Genomic DNA, 18777 nt, shown 5'->3' with positions numbered 1-18777 from the left:
GAGAAGCTGGTGAATTGTGGGGGGAAGAAAACAAAAAGGAAACACTGCACTGATCATTTAGTTGAAGAGGACCCAAAGAAGATCACCCCAGGACGGAGACAGGACTCAGTGTGTACGTAGCCAGGCTAATGATGGCCGAAGGAAAATGTCTTGATAGGTAAGATGCTCATCTGTGGACATATAAAATCAGAAAAATGTAACACTTCTAACTAGGTAAATGATCTCTGTTTGTAATCCAAGAACTTGTGATGCTGAGGCAGGAGGATTTTTAAGTTCTAGGCAAGAGTGGTCTACACAGTGAGACTCTTGCCTCAAAGAAAAATAAATAAAAATAAAATGAACACTTCTAAACCAATGCAGAAAGACAGCAGATGCTATCATCAGACCCTTTATCTTTTGAAAAGTTTTAAGCCATCTTCACAATAAAAATGAAAAGTAAATACCCCATTCTTTGGACCTTAGCCCTTCACTCTTTCAAATGACATCTGCGATGCCAAGCACTCAAGATTTGGTTCTTCTCATCCATGTTAATATAGAGTCCAGCTACTGTGTGGACATCAGCTAGGAATAATAGTGCTTGGTATGTAAATTATCATCTTTTCTTTCTTTCTTTTTTTTCTTTTGTAGGACAAACTTGATCTTAAATTAACACTTTCAGAGAGTGATACATCCCTCATAATCTAATTACCTCACACTAGTCTCCATTTCTTATAGCTCTCACATTGTCATGTACATTACAAGCATCCAACTTGTGAACCTTTATAGGATGCAATCAAACCAAATCAAAATGTAGAATGCTTTTCTTTTTTATTTTTTTAAATTATAATCTTCTTGATTGACTCTCCTTGGCAAAACAGAAAACTTTCCAGCCTTCTACAAGAGTGTCAAATCTAGATAAATAGCCTGTTTGTACAATGAGTCAAAATGACAAAGGAGAAATGAATTGGTTTTAGTCAAAGGCATTATTCATATTATAACAATTTTTTTTAAAGTTACAATTACCTCTCTGTACCTTCCTAAGATACCTCTTATATTTGTGACACATGCAGGAGACCAACGTACTACTGGGTACTCCAAGTCTTAAGGTCAACCAAAAGGAATTTCAATGTAGCCCGTGATTATATTAAAAGTGGACCTTATTCTCATGACCAAATAATCTGGGAGATAAGATAAGACTTTCCTGAATCTTTGATCCACACAGAGTTCTAAAGTAACCTTTCAGTGAACAGGAACATTATACTGAAACTGCAGGTTAGGAGGCTGGAGAGAGAGCGCGATGGTCACAAGTGCTCACAGCATAATCAATCATGAAGACGCGGGTTAAGATGCCAGCAACCAAGCTAGGTGGGTCTGAAGAATGGCTGTAACCCCAGTGCTGGGGATTGCTGGCTGCCCACTTAGCCAAACAAACAAGCAAACAAACAAAAAACAAAAGTGTGAGGTCCAGGTTCAGGGAGAGATCTTGTCTCAAAAGAGTAAGGCAAAGAGAATAGAGAAGGATACTAGACACCATCCTCTGGCTTTTTGCACACTGGCACACCTGTGCAAATCTCTCTCTCTCTCTCTCTCTCTCTCTCTCTCTCTCTCTCTCTCTCTCACACACACACACACACACACACACACACACACACACACACGATCTATAGTTTAAATTTTAAATATGAAGGAAGAAGAGGGTGTCACATGCTGAAGTAGTGCTTTATCACTGGACCACACAGAGAGATGTGTTCTTTAATAAACAACACTACACCACAAAAGTGTCAGCAATATAATGTAACCTCTTTTACTTAAAAAAAAAAAAAAATTTAATGTTTAAAAAAACAACAACCTTGGGAGCTGGAGAGATGGCTCAGAGGTTAAGAGCACTGACTGTTCTTCCAGAGGACCTGAGTTCAATTCCCAGCAACCACATGGTGGCTCACAACCATCTGTAATGAGATCTGGCGCCCTCTTCTGGTGTGCAGTTATACATGCTGTATACATAATAAATAAATAAATCTTTAAAAAAAAAAAGAGTTCTCAAAAAAAAACTTACACTTTGTTTAAAAACTGAAGAGTTGGTTTTAAAATATCTACTCTTTCAAATCATCAGAGGTTCTTGAGTTCTCATGGCACTGGCAACAGAGCTACTTACCTGTGTTCTTTTATAATTTGAAGCAACTTAGTGTTCCCTTTCTGTGAAGTTTAATTAGCGGAGAGAAACTTTTGAGTCCTTTAGTGGTACTGTGGAATTCTACTGTGCTTCTAACTTGGGAATCAATACTCAAAAATAATGAGATGAAATCGTCATCTATGAGCATATGATATTCTCTATGACTTTTGTCTAGACTTTCTGATTCAAGTGTATAGAAACATTTTTAAACTCGGCATTTGAACCTAGTCTCTGAGTATATAAGGGAAAATGCTTACCAGGACAGCATGACAGTTTCTGCAATACTAAAATACTCAGTGCTTGAACAAGGAAGAATATTTATTCATCCCCTTGGAATGTAATTAGTCATAAAATCTACACCAGTGAAATGCTTATCATGTGAGTTACTATCATTCCCAAAGGACTAGTGAAAATCCTCATACTGCACCATGATTCTTTTCTTCATTTCCTTTAGGTTATAAATCTGTATGTTTTCCTTAAAATTTTGTATCCTTGTTTGGATGACTCTTGAATGTCCGAGGTTCAAAACAAAATTTTAAAATATTGGATGCACTGAGAAACAGCCTTGACCTGAACTCCCAAGCCTGGCGTCAATGTCCAGCGTGACTCTGTGATCCACTCACTAAGCACTACAGGGAATTCCATGATCTGTTACCTGCTCCCACTACCACGAATGAAACACTCCAGTGCTGCAGTCACAAGCATCCCAGGAGTTCACTACTCAGATACCACGCAGAAATCTGATTAGTGAAGAAAATGTGTTTTAATTACCAATCAGGAATCACATTTCATTAGTTTAACCATTTGCCCCACAGAATTTGAATCAAAATGCTGTGCAAGTTGGACGTGGTGACACATACCTTTAATCCTAGCACTCAGAGGCACATGCAGATGGATCTCTAAGAGTCTAAGAGTCTGGTCTACATAGCAAGTTCCAGGCCAACCAGGGATACACAATTAGACTTTGTCTCAAATAACAACAACAATAAAATGTATAAAGGAAAAAGTATTAATACAGTATTTTTTTTTTTTTTATGGAGAGAAGTGATTTTTATTTTGCAAAAAGTGCTTGTAAAATACATTGTGATATACAGGGATTCCAGAGAAAGGAACACACATGTGTAAAGATTTATAGATGGAGCCTGTTTGCAAAGATTTTAATGTGTTTTACAATGAAGGCAGACGGCATTCCCCAGCACCCAGAAATAGGTGAGAGTTCTTCCTCCAGGTTGCACCACTACGACCACCACTTACTGGTCAAGGCAGCTGGGCCCTGCTCCTAAATCTGGCATAAGTCCACTGCTCTGGTGTAGAGCAGCTCTTATTTCTTTCTCATTAGCTTTTAGAAAATTCATCTTAACAGAGCATTATGTAATGTATTTCTAGGTTTTTTTAATTAAGAAAATGGTTTCATTCATTTTACACACCAATCAAAGATCTGCCTCTTCCCTCCCCGCACAGCCCAGTATTCCCCTCCTAACCCACTCCCACTATTCCGCACAAGTAGTCAATTCTTTCTTACCCAGCAGTAAATCCAATGAACTCCTATAATGACCATCATGTCAAGATAGAAATATACATATGGAATAGTGGCATGAATATTACAGGAGTAGCCAACCCCTTTCTGCTTGGATTTCACTCCATTCCAGGGGAGGAAATACATGCTCAGTACTGTATCTCTGGCCAAGAACCCAAGGCTCTGGAGTTTACAGGCACAAGAAGGAACCTATTATTCCCATAAATGGTCTTATATCCAACTGCCTTCTAAATTTGCAACTTTTATCAATAGATTAATGTAGCCCTCAGATCTAATCAAAGAAATTTCTTAGTGCAGTGGGTAGTGGTTAACACAGAAACTTACAATTCATCAAAGTGCAAAGAATAATTGTCAGTGGAATGCTCAGCCACCAATAGGAAAGTACAATTTCTATATTGGGAACAATATTGACAAAATTAATGACAAATATTTTATCAGAATTGAAATGAAACATTGTTCTATTTTTGGGGAAATGGGCAAATTTTGATATGAGAAAATATAAAGATTGCTAAACAATCATTTTCATTTCATAAAAATTGAGACAATGAGAAATAATTGAAGATTGTGTCATGAAATGTGGTAGATAAAACTCATATCCATCTAGGTTTCTTCAGGAATTAATTAAAATCCAGATATTTAAAATGCAATCTTTGAAGAATATAACAGAACTTGAGATAAAATCAACATTCAGATATGACTCCATTTCTTGATATAATCTTCAGGATAACAGGATTTTCTAGAGTATGAATCATTTTCTTACCTAATTTCAAGGAAACCTCTGTTTCTTCACAAGGACTCAGGGAAAAGTTCTGCAGGATTTTGATAATAGCAAGCTTCATGTTAATGAGAGCAAACCTCATGCCAATGCAGTTTCTAGGACCATATCCAAAAGGCAGGTATGTATAAGGATTGATTCTATCTTTATTCTCCTTGCTGAACCTTTCAGGAAAGAACTCCTCAGGATCTGACCAGTATCTTGGATCTTGGTGAAGAATATAGATAGGTATGACCACCTGTGTCCCTTTGGGAATGAACACATCATTGATTTCAGCATCTTTTTTACTGAGCCTGATAATCCTGTTGGCAGCTGGATATAATCTCATAGTTTCATTCACCACCATGTCCAGGTATTCCATCTCTACCAGGGCTTCATAAGTGGCAGGTGCCTTATTGGGCAGCACTGCATCAATCTCATGCTGGAGTTTCTTCTGAACATTGGGGTGAATTGCCAGTACATATGCAATAAATGTAAGAGTGGTGCTTGTTGTCTCATAGCCAGCAAAAATAAATGTGATTGATTGGGCCAGGATCTCCAGATCAGAAAGAGGTTTATAGGACTCCATGTCTTTGGAATTCTGGGAGTTCATCATCAGCTGAAGAAAATCCATTCGATGCTCTTGGGTATTTTCAAGCCGATCTTTTTTGGTCTTTTCTATGAATTTTTTAAAAAATGATATAGCATCACTTGGACAGAGGCAGATGTTTAGTTTGTTATATATTCTGGAAAGGAATGGAAAGAGTACTGTAGAGAAAGCCAATGGATTGAAAAAGTCAAATAGAAAAAACTTTCTGGCGTTTTTCACAAAGGGATCCTGGGAATTGTTGAGGGAATCCACCTTCACTCCAAATAAGGCACCAGTGATCACATCCATGCTGTAGGCCCCAAAGACTTTGTTCATGGTAACACTCTTGCCCTTCGCTACTTCCCGACTCATGTTTTTCACCAGCATATCTCCATATTCTTGGACGATGGGGAACATCTCCTTCAGTTTTCCACTGCTAAAAACTGGTGTCATCAATGATCGAATTCTTTTCCATTCTTCATTCTCAGAAGTTGTTATACCTTTTTTCATAAATCCAAGTGGACCAAAAAAATGTCGATTTGTGAAGACAGAATAAAATTCTTTCACTAGCACATTCTTGATCATATCTGGGTCTGTGATGACTAGCACAGGGAGCAGCCCATCATATAGCCCCCACATATTTCCATACTTTTTATGACATTCTATATCGTATTTTGATATTCCCCTCCTATAGTTAAGCATTGTCCCAACAAAAGGCAGAGGTTTGGGTCCAGGAATCCCTAGCTTCTTAAAAAGTCCATGAGAAGAGGTCCCATAAAGGTAAAGGAGCAGCAGGATGGTAGCCAGCAGTGCCCATGTTTCCATGGCAAAATTTGGAAACAAGTCCATTGCTCTTTTCCTTCAAGAAATTTCTCTCTGACTTTTCCTAGTAGGTGAGGACATGAGTTCTCCTTCTGAGTCCAGGTGTGAATCTGTGAAGACAATCTGAGAAAATATTACACATTCTACTGAGAGGTCCATGCAGGTCTATGCTTGGCTGTGGCAAGAGTCTTCCTGTTGTTGCTTTAGATGCTGTCATCCTTAGCTTTATCTATTTCATACAGCCTAGGATCATCTGACAAGAGATGTCACCTTGCCACATGGCTGGTGGCTTCCCGGCGTCTTTACATGCTGCTTGTCCTGGCGGTGGCTGCAGTGTCTCTTAATACAGTATTTTGGATTTTAAGTGTAGATAAGTGTCTAAGAACATTTTATTGGGTAATTAAATGAATAAAAAATTTCAATTCTGTTGACTCTAAATATTGAAATGGTTGTTTCTCATACTGACTTTGAGTAGAAGAATGCCTTTTTTTATTTGACCGATTAGTGTATATAAAATACAGAAAAAACATGATGAGAAAAAATTATGCTACTAAGCTAATGTAGGAGAAAGCCACATTACATTACCCCTTGCCCTTCAAAAGACAACTGGAATGCCTAGTGCTTTTCTAAGTTCATTTGACTAGCTGACAATGTTGTGTAAACTTTTATAAGTCACCTTTAATTGAATCTCTCTTTCCTTAAGCAAAAACAAAGTTTTATCTAGAGCTGTCTAGAGTCAGGAGATATGGAAACAGGCAGAAGGAAGTGGGGGTGTGGGGGTGTGGGGGCTGTGGTTGACCTACTACCTGGTACTTTCTTGTTCATCTTAAAATGGGTGTAGACAGAGAAGCACAGATGTGTTGCCAGAGAGGCTTCTGGGAGCCACAGGTATGTCAGATTGAAAGGAAATGAGCCAAGAAAAGGAAATGAATAAAAGAGGCAAGAGAGAGAGAGAGAGAGAGAGAGAGAGAGAGAGAGAGAGAGAGAGAGAGAGAGAGAGAGAACAACAGTGATGGAACCAAGGCCTGTCACTGCTTCCTGAGCAGGTAGAAAATAATTTCAAAATCACTGTGACATTTACAGGACATATTTATCCTGTCCTAGATACTTAATGCTGGGAGACACTTTCTATCACAAAATGGTGCTGAATCTGGCCTTATCATTTGAAGTCAGTGGTTGTACTAACTAAGCCAGACAACAGTGAAAAGTGAAAAGGTTCTGAGGACAGAGGTACCCACCATGAGGCCTAACAATCTGAGTTTGATCTCTGGGGCCAACATGTGGAAAGAGAGAACCACCTTCTTCAAAATGTCCTCTGATCTCCACATGCATCCTGGATATATGTGTGCACATGAACGAACACACACACACACACACACACACACACACACACACACACACACACTAAAAATTTTAAAATGCATAGAAACTTGCTTCACTCTATGTTACCATCTTGATGGGGGGGGTTACAAATAATGGGGTTCCCAACAAAGATGATAATTTAGATTTAATTCCATTCTATAGGAATCTCTAGGAATAGAATCAAGTCAACTTCTTAGGTTTATTATTCACCTTAATAATAAAGGTGAATTATGCATAGACATTAAGTGCTGTCTGTATGTTTGGTACTAATAAATCAACAGCAGAACCTCCCCACATACACAACTTTCATTTATTGAACATTTGCTATATGCCAGACCCCAAGCTGCGTCCCTGTGACAGACACCAAAGTCAGATCACTGACTTGACAGTCTACTTTTATTTGGTAGCTGAAAAGCTACAAACTATGTTTCCCAGGCTCCCTTGAAGTTCTTGCTATAGTTAGACTTCACTAACTAGTTCTATTTCCACTGAAGGCCTAGGATACTGAATATTTGCAGTGAGAAGTCTGACAATGTTTTCTTGCTGGATCGTGGCTGCGAGAGACAGTTAGGCTAGCAGTTGTGACTGAGGTGGTAGCAACAACAGCTGCCCACCTCTGGATCAAGGGAAAGTGATGTGAGAAACCAAGAGTGTAGTTAACATCCTCACCCTTGCACTGATTTCCCTCCTATTGAATCTGGGTCTTGAAATACCCAGAGCGTGGTCAGACTTTTGCACTGAGCTCTGCCCTTTATGACACAGCCTCACGTAATTCTTACTTCATGCATTCATGAAGTTGGTAGGGGGAGAATGTGGGGATTTTAAATTCAGGTCACCCTCTCCAGATCCCATGCTTCAAATCCTTATGCTCTTGAACCCCCTTTATACTCTGGATTTTAATAAAAGCTATGGGATGTCCACTTTGCACAAGAAGATCCAAGTTCTAACTTTTACTTTGCCAGTCCAAGACTTTAAACTTTTGCCTTTGAACTCCAGTTCAGACCCCATAGCTATTAAAAGCTCAGCTAACTTCTCTGACCACACCCGTGCATGCATAGACTTTGGACTTTCTTAGAAATGCTCACCTTGCACTGTCTGCAGCATGGCCAGAGCAAGAGAAGAAGGTTTATTCTCCTAGGAATTCAGTTTTCAAGCTTGAAGCTTTAGCTAAAAGATGCTTGAGTATACAGCACACACTATACTCTTACCAGTCATGGAAAAACAATAAGGTACATTTGTGCTTATAACTAAAGGAAAGGAAAAAAAAATCATTTGAGTTGTGGAGAAATCCAGGCTTACTGATTAGGGACTCATTTGTGTATGTCTAGCATGGCACTTCCTCAATGGTTAAAAACAACCAAGGACAGATTCAGATTTGGTTTGCTTCGATCTAGAATCCAGAAATGTTTGGGGTTTCGGGAGGGAGTCTCAAATTTTGTAACCTCATGGCATACTCCGAGTATGTTAACTCTTGCACAGGGAGCAGGAGCTACTGGCCCAGGTCTCGGCTCATTTGCAAGGCCAGCCTCACTGTTGTCCACATGGAGACACTAAATCACAAACCCGCTTGATGAACTTAAATGTGTAGTATGGGTGGTTTCCAGTTGTTACACTAATTTAATAAATACCAACAAACAAATAAATAAATAAAACAAAATCTCCGATCATGCCAGCACCTGTTCCCCCCATTGATTTCTTGCTGCTTTTAGGATGAAGGTGCCCATTCTTAAAACACCCTGGTGGAGCAGCCATCTTTCCAGGTCATTCGAAGCTAGCCTGCCAGTACACTTTATGGTTCTTTCTTCCTTCCTAGCAGGGCTTTAGCACACACTTTTCTCTGCTGGAGACTTTTTCCATTCTTTTCTGGCTGACATTTCTTCAGGTCTCATTTCAAATATCTTTTCCTTAAGAAAACTCTCCTTAACCCCTTCCTGAACCAGCTTTCCTATTCGAGTCAGAGTTCTCTGTTCCTTCTAGTCATACCTGACTAACCCATGCTTTCTTTGTTATTCTGAGCTCTGGTCTGGGATGCATCTCTTGTTCACTTTGTCTCTTCAGAGCACTCCCCTGGCAGTGTTTAATGTTTAGTGAGGCTCCAGAAAATAGTCAGTGAATGGAGCTGTGATTTGGGTTGAGCTAAGGAAGTCTTCCCGATGATTTTAACTTGTTGAACTAGCACAGTTCTACACACCAAATCTCCTCATATATGAAACAGGGCCATGGTAATGCTGTACTTCATTTTAACTATGACAACATTATCATCCCCTTAGGACTTTTCACTGCAAATGTTCTTACAGTTTTGGGATTGTAGGTCAAGCTGAGATCTAATAAAAGCTATGAATCCTTTCCCTAAGACTATGTTCACAACACTTTGAAATCAGTGTCAGGGAACTAGCTCTGAGTCTAAATGTATGAACAAATCTAAAATTCCCAAGCAGGACATAAAACAGCCACACAGTGTGAGTCTCAGCTACCTTCCTTTCCCTCATATTATTTCAGAGTCTAACTCACGAAGTTCATGGACTTCTCTAGTGTACATGTCATTTCCTCTGCTAGAATAATAGGACCCTTTTTTAAAAATCCAGCCTCTAATACTAAGAACAGATCTTTACCCTCCAAGAACCTCACCTGACTCTCATGCTAGGCGATGGCTAATGATTCTGGATGCCATGACACCTGCGGAGGCTCAGTCTCCTAGCACTGTGTGAGGGGGAAATTTCTTATTTCGGTGACAGTCTTTCCTACAGACCATTCAATTCACTGGGAATGGAAACTGTCTTATTCAGCCCTGAGAAAGGCCAAAGTGTACAAACAACATAGAAAATGTGAGATTACATACAGATAACACCCTTCAGCTAAGAGAATACACTTGAGTATCAGTCGGGTGAACAAATAATGTAAGAGCGAAGCGTCAGCAAAGGCTGTTCAAATTGCAGCACACACCACCAGGTCATTGAGTTCCTGGAAAGATGTCTGCAAGGTACTGTATCTTGAGTAACCAACGCTGGCGTTGCTTCTGTTACAGAAAACCACCACACAAGCAACGGAGCAAGAGATTCTTTATTGAAGCAATCTGAAGGCAAGCCTCAGAAATCTTCCCTCGCAGGACACCAAGGAAAGCTGTGCCATGCTCACTGCGTGTGGTGTTTCATAACCCTTTGCCGTGTGACCGGTCGGCAGCAGATCTTAGCTCTCAGATAGCGATTGTACAGTAACCACGGAGTTAATGAACAGCGAGCAAAGGGGAGGACTTTGCACAGAGAGTTCTGCACACTGATACTCTAAGCAGAGAAATTATTCTGTGGCTTTAAACCTGCAGTAGTGATTCATTTACTCAGCAGATTGAGTACTTTGCAGTTCTGTGGAAGATGCTAATGGGGCCGGTGTTTATCGCTGGCACACCACTCCTTACATACCAGTCGATGGCCATGGTGTGTAATGGGCTGGCACGGTGCGGTTGAATGGAAGCCAGGGAGAGGGTCAGTCTCCACATCTGTCTTCACTACTCCTCTTTTCCTGTGCTAGAGCCAGTGACTGTCGTGAGGCAGTGACTGCAGCACAGGAAATGGTGGAGGAGAGGCAGTGAAGGAACCCTCAGAAGCTTCGTTGAAAGAACATTATCTTTAGTTTATTTTTTACTTTATGTGCATTGGTGTTTCGCCTGCATGTATGTCTGTGTGCGGGTATTGGAATTTGAAAACAGAATTATAGAAGAAAACCTCAAGAAAGAAAAATGGTATCTAACACACAAGGCACAGCTCGCTAGGACGGAGCGGAAATTGCGTACAGATATTCTGTAACATCCTCCGTCACGTGGAGCTTCTCTACTCTCAGTCTCTGGTCCAGCACGTGCTCAGGAGACTGCGTGGGAAGGGAGTGAGGTTGAGAGCACAGACTCTGGACCCACACTGCCTAGGTTCAAGTCTGTGTTACGTCACGTGCCAGCCGAACGGCTTGGGAAGGCTACTGCAGTGTGTGGTTCAGTAACTCGGTTGTAAATGGAGTTATCACATGTACTTCACTGGGCTTGCACTAGCTTAGTTAATGCATATAAAGTACTTAGAGCAATTCCGGGCACAAGGCAAGGTCTCTTTCCAAGCTATTTTACACTGACACCATATAGATAAAAACACAAAATTGGAGCTGGAGAGATAGCTTATTGATTGAGGTACTTGCTACTCTTGCTGAAGATCTAAGTTCAGTTCCTAGCACCCACTTCAGGCAGCTCACACCACCTGTAACTCCAGCTCCAGGGGATCCAACATCTCTGGCTTCTATGGGCACCTGGAGTCACTTACACACAACCACACACAAACACACATACCTACACACAATTAAAAATGATAAATAAAATTGTAAAAAAGTTAAAGGCAAAAAAACCAAAAACAAATACAAACCCAATAATCAGATGGCATGGCAGAATATAAATAAGTTCTACAGCAGGGGGATCTTTTAAAAGGAGTCCCATAGGGAAGAGAGATGTCTCCATGGCTAAGAACACTTACTGCTCTTTCAGAGGACCCTGGTTCTGTTCTCAGCATCCACATGGATTACAACTCCAGTTCCAAAGAACCCGGTCCTCTTTTCTGGGCTCCACGGGTACCATGCACACACAACATGCACTTATGTACATGCAAGCAAAATATTCATTCCCATAAAATAAAAATAAATAAAAGCAGTCACAATAAGACCTTAGTAAGTTACTTTCAAGTAATCTATCTCAGTAGATTTTTGAAACAATATTTTCTTAATTTAAATTAAATTAACTCTTTTTGTTTGTATGCTTGTTCATTATTATTTTATTTTTTTTTTTGAGACAGGGTTTTTCTGTGTAGCCCTGGCTGTCCTGGAACTTGCTCTTTAGATCAGGCTGGCTTTGAACTCTGAGATCTGCCTACCTCTGCTGAGCTAATTAAATTATTCTTAAATCAAGCCCAGAAGGTGACTTTGCTACTGAAAAGATGATGTCAAGATTTTGTCTGGTGGGCTGCCGGGTAATTGAATGCATGTTCAGATTAATCAAGAGCAGGAAATTTCTTCCCTGATTATTTCACAGAAAGTTGCTCACATGGTATTAATACCTTTACTATGGTTGAGGCATCTGACATTTGAAGTAAAATCTTTTCAAGTTATTTAAAAGCTTGAACCAATCTTCAAAAGCTGCTGAGTCTACTTGTCCTTGGAAAGCCCGGCCTAACATGTTCCCTCTGTTAGACTACCTCTAACTTTTTTCTAATCAGAACAGAAACATAACTGCCCAAATGGACAAAAAGAGGCGCAGTGGTAATATTTATGAATGAAAAAGAGGATGAATTTGATTAGACCTTTAATGTGTTAGGCTCCTCTCTAAATTCTTGCTGAAGATCTTTAATCAGTTATGGAGAGTTAGAGTTACTTATTATCTCAGAAATGCTTACTTAGTCACTGACTAAGAAACGAACTGTGCAGATCAAAGACAAAGAGTTGGGGTCAAAGGGCAGAGAACAAAGGCCAATGAGCAGATAGTTTCACCTTCCTCCTCAAGTTTTCAGAGCTAAGTAAAGGAAGAGACTGGACAGCTGTGGTGGTGAGTAGTGTGAATGATGTATTAGACACGCTGGGCTAAGAGACCCAAATACATCAAATCAGAAAGATCACTTTCTCTTCCATCCTCGAGATCCTGATCAAAGTCACCCACAAACCCACACCCATGCCTTCTGATCCCCTTTTCGGCTGTTCTTTTTAACCACAATAGACTCTGACAAAGCTATGGTTCTTCGCCTTCAGGATTTCCAGAAATGAAATCAGAGGGGCATATCTATTTGCTGGTTTTAAATAATATTTAACTCTGAGAGGTTAATGTTTAGTCACACACTTCTTTAGAGGACATATCTGCATGGCATAATGCTTCTCACTTACATAGATCTAAGATGAATCAGTCTTCTCATTTCTTTCCAGTTTATGATTTGGGGTGCCTTCCTGGTCCCTAATAACTTCCATTTAACTACAGAATACTTGTTTTAAGCCTGTAACAAATACTTTTGTGTTCTATAGAAAGGGCAAATTTAAGAGTCAGATGGCAAACTAGCCTCTCTGGACCCCGGCTATCAAAAGGAAGAGCTGCATCTTAATGACAGGTCACAGCTAATGGAGAAGTGGTTGTTGGCATTACCCTGGATTTCAAGGACCTTTGTTCACCTTCGAATCTATCATGGTAAAATCTCAAGAAAATTTCATACTTGTTTAAGTTGAAACAGCATTACTGAAGGCATCAAGGTAGAAATGAAGACAAGCTGGGCTAGAGAGACGGCTCAGCAGTCACGAGTGCAGGCTCCTCTTCCAGAGGACTCAGCTTGGATTCCCAGCACCCCTGTCAGGCGGCTCACAACTGCCTAGAACTCCAGCTCCAGGGGACCCAACACCTCTGACCTCTGTGAGTAACTACACACATGAATTGCAAGTACTTGCACACATTCCCACACACAAATTTAAATAAATAAATAAATAAATAAATAAATAAATAAAACTTAGAGAAAATAAAGACTTGGTAGGAATGGAAGAGCGTCTGGATTCTGCTTATAGGACACAGCAGTAAGGAGATGTTTGCTTGTCTAGATAGAACATGTTTTCCCATTCCCTCCCTATCAGCTCAGCTAGCTTGCACCTCTCAAACCTCAGCTGCAAAACTGAATGACCCTTGAGTTTCACTTGCTGCCAACAGAGTTTATATGATGAGAAGAGAGGCTGGAAAAGGAAAAAAGAGGGGCTGGAGAGATTGCTCGATGACTAAGAGCACTGGCTGCTTTTACAGAGGACCTGGGATTGATTCCCAGCACCTACACAGCAGCTCATAACCATCTGTAACTCCAGTTCCAGGGATCCAGTGCCCTCTTCTGGCCTCTGTATGGACTAGGCATGAATGTGGTTCACAGACACATGCAGACAAAACACCCACACACATAAAATAAAATGAAATATAATAAAAGGAAGGAAGGAAGGAAGGAAGGAAGGAAGGAAGGAAGGAAGGAAGGAAGGAAGGAAGGAAGGAAGAAGGAGGAAGGAAGGAAGGAAGAAGGAGGAAGGAAGGAGGGAGGGAGGGAGGAAGGAAGAAGAAAGGAAGGAAGGGAGGGAGGAAGGAAGGAGGGAGGGAGGGAGGAAGGAAGAAGAAAGGAAGGAGGGAGGAAGGAGAAAGGAAGGAAGGAAGAAGGGAGGGAGGGAGGGAGGGAGGGAGGGAGGGAGGGAGGGAGGGAGGAAGAAAGGAAGGAAGACCAAAGGAGCAAGTATAGCTAGGTCTGGCACAGACACTGGATTTCTTGCAAGGGAATAGGCTTGTGTTTCAGTCACCAAATGCAACATGCACACATGCACGCATGCTCACACTGAACGTCTCTTTCTCATTTCTTTTTAAAAGTATAGTGTTTGAAACCAGATTTTTTGTGTGTTTTCTATTTGGTGAAAGCAGAGTGAGTTGCTTCCTACAGTGAAACTACACCTGGAGTCTTACTCAGCTGGGGTATAATTTGCAAAAAGAAGCTAAGAAGCCTGACACCTACTTGACATGCCATGAACGCTACAATCATTCCTCTTTCTTCCTGGGTAGAGGCTGAGAAGAAGGGAACATCTGAGCATGGGCAGATGGCTAGATCAGAACCACCCTAGTCAGGCTTTGGTAGAGGACTCAGATGCAGGTGGATGAACCAGCTCTTCATGTGTTGATGCTCCACTGTGACAGATGTGGCAAGAGATGAATAAAAGGGTGAAGAACAACTGAGCACCCAAAGGACTCAGGAGCCACACATCTACCCAGGGAAGCCACAGACTAGGACTCTGCAAAGGTTTGGTCCCAATGCCCACCCCTTTATGCTGGGGTGGAACTTAGCACTGGACAGAAGCCTTGGGTGTATATGGAGAGAAGGGAAACAGAAATAAGGCAGGTTCTCCAAGACTAAGACATAAACTTGGGGGGCTGGGGAAGTGTTCATGAATGGGCCCCTTAAGCCCTGTCCTTTTACGCATCTTCTTTTCCATCCACCTTCAAAAGTCTCCTGTCATACTTAGCTACTGACTGCACCTCACGGCTTGACACTGAAGTGTTAGACGAGTGGCGTCCTACCAGACAGTTCATTTTACCCTCTCCAGACACACATCACCTCTTCTGCAGCCCAGGTCTTTTATATTCCACCTCCCTCTCACACATCTATCGACTTTTAATTTTTCATGTATTTTGCAACGAGGAAGGGGACAATCAAACAAGATCAATTTTAAATGGCACTTTTTATGAGACACTATAAACTGGTATATTTTATTTTTTCACTGGTGAAGTGTAATGTAAGTTCCTTTGTGCTATGTTTAGGATATTTAAATTGAAAGAACAGAGCTCTTCTTAAAAATATATTATAGCCTTTTCATTTGATCCTAATACATTTATTTTTAAATGGTCAAAGTGGCAAAACTTTTGATAATACAAGATAATCAACATTAGTTGAGACTATTCTTTTAAAATAGATTTTAAAAAGATCTTGTTATTTTTAAGCATGTGTGTGTGTGTGCTGGATATGTGACTGTGAGTGCAGGTGCCCATGGAGGGCAGGGATGTTACTGGAGCTGGAGGTACAGACAGTTGTGAGCTGGGATTCAAACTTGGGTCCTCTGCAGGAGCAGCATGAACTCTTAACTGCTGAACCATCTCTCCAGTCCCTAATTTAATCTATTCTCATTGCTTTAACACAAACTAATTTGTGTCTTGCCTCTATTCTCTCAGATAAGTATTACTATTATTATCCTAGTCTTAAAATGAGGGATTGAGGTACAACAGTTTAAACAATTTTCTTAAATACAACTAAGTGGTAGATCTGGAATTTAAACCCAGATCGTCTGATTCAAGATGCACTCGCTGTACTTACAATATTTAGCCACAGAGCTAGCCCTTAATGTAGTGTCATTACTTTTAATATTAATGAATTTTGAGAACAGTGTATTGAATGCCTAGCCACTGGGGATTGAATAACTAACATAAAATACAAGCCAATGTTCGCACAGAGCAGAGGCTGGGGGAGACAGGCTTATAATTCAGGAACTGTATTCATGTAGATATGGATTTCTGCTCACTGTAGGATACTTCTAAACATCTGGCTACTGTGTCCTTTAGGTTTCTTACTGGATGAGCACAGCATATGTTTCCATTACTATTCACCTTCAACTTCCATCTTTGGTTAAGGGGACTCTGCTTTATCAGGTCATTTCTCGGTTCAGAAACCATTGATGGATCCTGTTTTCCATAGCCAAAGAAGCTGCTGTTCGGTATGCATAGAAAAATCTTTCACACTCACCCATAGTGGGCTCCAGCAAACCATCAAGGAAATGTACATCTGCCTAGTAGTGGTCTTGGAATCTTACCAATAAATCAAGAATTGGCTCTTGAATTCAAACTTTTTAGCCATCTTGGCCCTAGTTTTCTGGTGACAAAAGCATTAGGTGTGGAACTTGAGGCAGACTTGGGTTTGAGTTTCAGTCTCTGCCACTTACGTATAGTGTGATCCCAGAGGAGTCATCCCACTCAAGAGAGCGTCACTCTCATGTACAGACTAGAGATAACGGAACTTCCAGGTGATCCAAGCAAACCATTTAACAAATGCAGCATATACTGCTTGGTAAATAGCATTTATTACTTTTATTATCCATAGCTTAATGCTTTTTGTCACCAGAAAACTTCCAAAGACCCCATAACTTCCCTGCAATTTATATTTCCATGTTTATCTCCCATAATTCATTAAAAAACAACCCTCTATTTCAACCAGTTTTGATAAACCCAGTGTCTCCTAACAATGGCTTGTCATACTCTGTTTTGGCATATTATAAAACCAGCTTTATTCTCCAAGGTCTTCTCCAGTGCTGTCTCCATAGTGAACTTTCCCTGGTCCTGGTCCCTCCAGCCACCGCTACAATGCTTCCCACTCAGCTCTCATGTTTACTGTTTCCAGCCCTTCCATACGCACTGTCTATCAACACTGTTTATATCCACACTACAACTCAACCCTGCAAGCACACCATTATACTGATCTAACTCTCACTTCCTTAAAGATTGTAATAAGACAGCATCCAATGAAATGATCATACATTCTTACCAGCAAATGAATGAAATTCATTAACTTAAAATTCAGAAAAGTTATTTTTAAGTTCCATATATTACACTGAAGGACTCAAAGTTATTTTAAAAAGTATGATTTTTGAAATAGAAAAGTGTGAGAGTCAACCTTTATTTGTCAATTGGTCATAGCTGAATTTAGTTTTTAGGATTAACATTTATGATATATTTGAGCTCAATTTATTCTAGATATAAAAAAAGATGCAAACTCTCCACACAATTAGAAGGATTTTAGTTGTGTACTGTATTGTAATTTGTACAGTTTTCTTTAGCATGTATAAAACCCAATATACTTGTGCCGTAAGGAGTCTTAAACAGTTTACATTCCTTTCTGAGTTATGAAACACGATACATGTCTTCTACATTAGCTCTGAATAAAGCCAAGAAAGAGTGCAAAGATTCCACAATTAGGTGGAAATTCCATGACTGCTGACTGCCACCCCACAAATGGCAGTCACCTATGACAGCTTGTCATCACTGTCACAGCACATCTTAGATGCCTCAGAAAAAAACGGGAAAGCCAGGGCATCTAATGTGTGCTGTGCCAGGCTTGGTGACCATTGTCACCTGGGAAGAAGGGAGGATTTCCCCACAGACACGGAGCTAGCTGCCTGAGCCAAGTGGCCATCCAAAGTAGAACATCTAGTGATATTCATGGCTGTTTTTCAACTATCAACACAAGATAGGGAAGCTTTTCCTGCTGCCCATGCATTAGATGAGTGCGACCACTGTGCTCTCCGTACACCACCGCCATCTTAAAACAAAATGATGCTGATGCTGATGGGAAATGATTTTTCCCAGTGTCTTCACTGGTCTGTTTTTTGAAATGTCCATGTCTGAGAAGTCCCAAACTTGAGGACATTAACCAAGAGAATATAACAGTGAGAGTGTGCAGTTTCTCCATCTTAGGGTAGCGGCTGTCCAAGTGTGGCATCCTGATCCAACACAACACTGCCAAAGGAGAACTTGTTAGAAATGCAAGCTCTCAGGCTTGGCCAGATCTAGCCAATCAGAGACCAGAGCGGAGCACAGTAAACTGCTTGAAAAAGCCTGCCAGGAGATCCCACACCCCTGCTCACTTTGAGAAGCACTGTCTCACAACAGGCAGGGGAGCTGAGACAATGTGTGGGGAGTAGTAACTGGCTGCTTAAGGTCTTCTTTAGCCCTATGGTTCAGTATTTATCTCTTGTGGATTTTCCATAGTTACTAATTAAACTTGTTTTTCAGCAATATTTTCTACTGTCTCCACTGATTTTTATAAGACAGTCTACATACAGAGTAATCAATCACATTAACTATCATCTTTACGCCATTCATCCTGTTCCCATTCACAATGGGAGAAAACAAATTTAAAAACAAGCTAGCACCATGGATGTGCTGAGAAACTGAAAGACCTATGGACTTACAATTCTCTTTATGGCATTAGGCATTACAACAA

At 40.5% G+C, this 18777-nt stretch overlaps 1 protein-coding gene and 1 pseudogene across 6 annotated transcripts in view; both read right to left on the bottom strand.

Annotated features, from left to right (window-relative positions):
* Positions 1-18777, bottom strand: part of Nme7 (NME/NM23 family member 7) — a 153824-nt gene that overhangs the window by 15416 nt on the left and 119631 nt on the right. The gene's annotated exons all lie outside the window — the stretch shown is intronic.
* On the bottom strand, positions 824-8128 carry LOC102910734 (cytochrome P450 3A13 pseudogene; annotated as a pseudogene). The gene has a single exon (XR_013043373.1). The product of XR_013043373.1 is annotated as a cytochrome P450 3A13 pseudogene (transcript).

Source organism: Peromyscus maniculatus, chromosome 11 (genome assembly GCF_049852395.1).
Source record: "Peromyscus maniculatus bairdii isolate BWxNUB_F1_BW_parent chromosome 11, HU_Pman_BW_mat_3.1, whole genome shotgun sequence".
In the NCBI taxonomy this organism is placed as follows: Eukaryota; Metazoa; Chordata; class Mammalia; order Rodentia; family Cricetidae; genus Peromyscus; species Peromyscus maniculatus.
The sequence above is the reverse complement of the archived record's forward strand: the minus strand, read 5'-3'. Positions and strand labels throughout refer to the sequence as shown.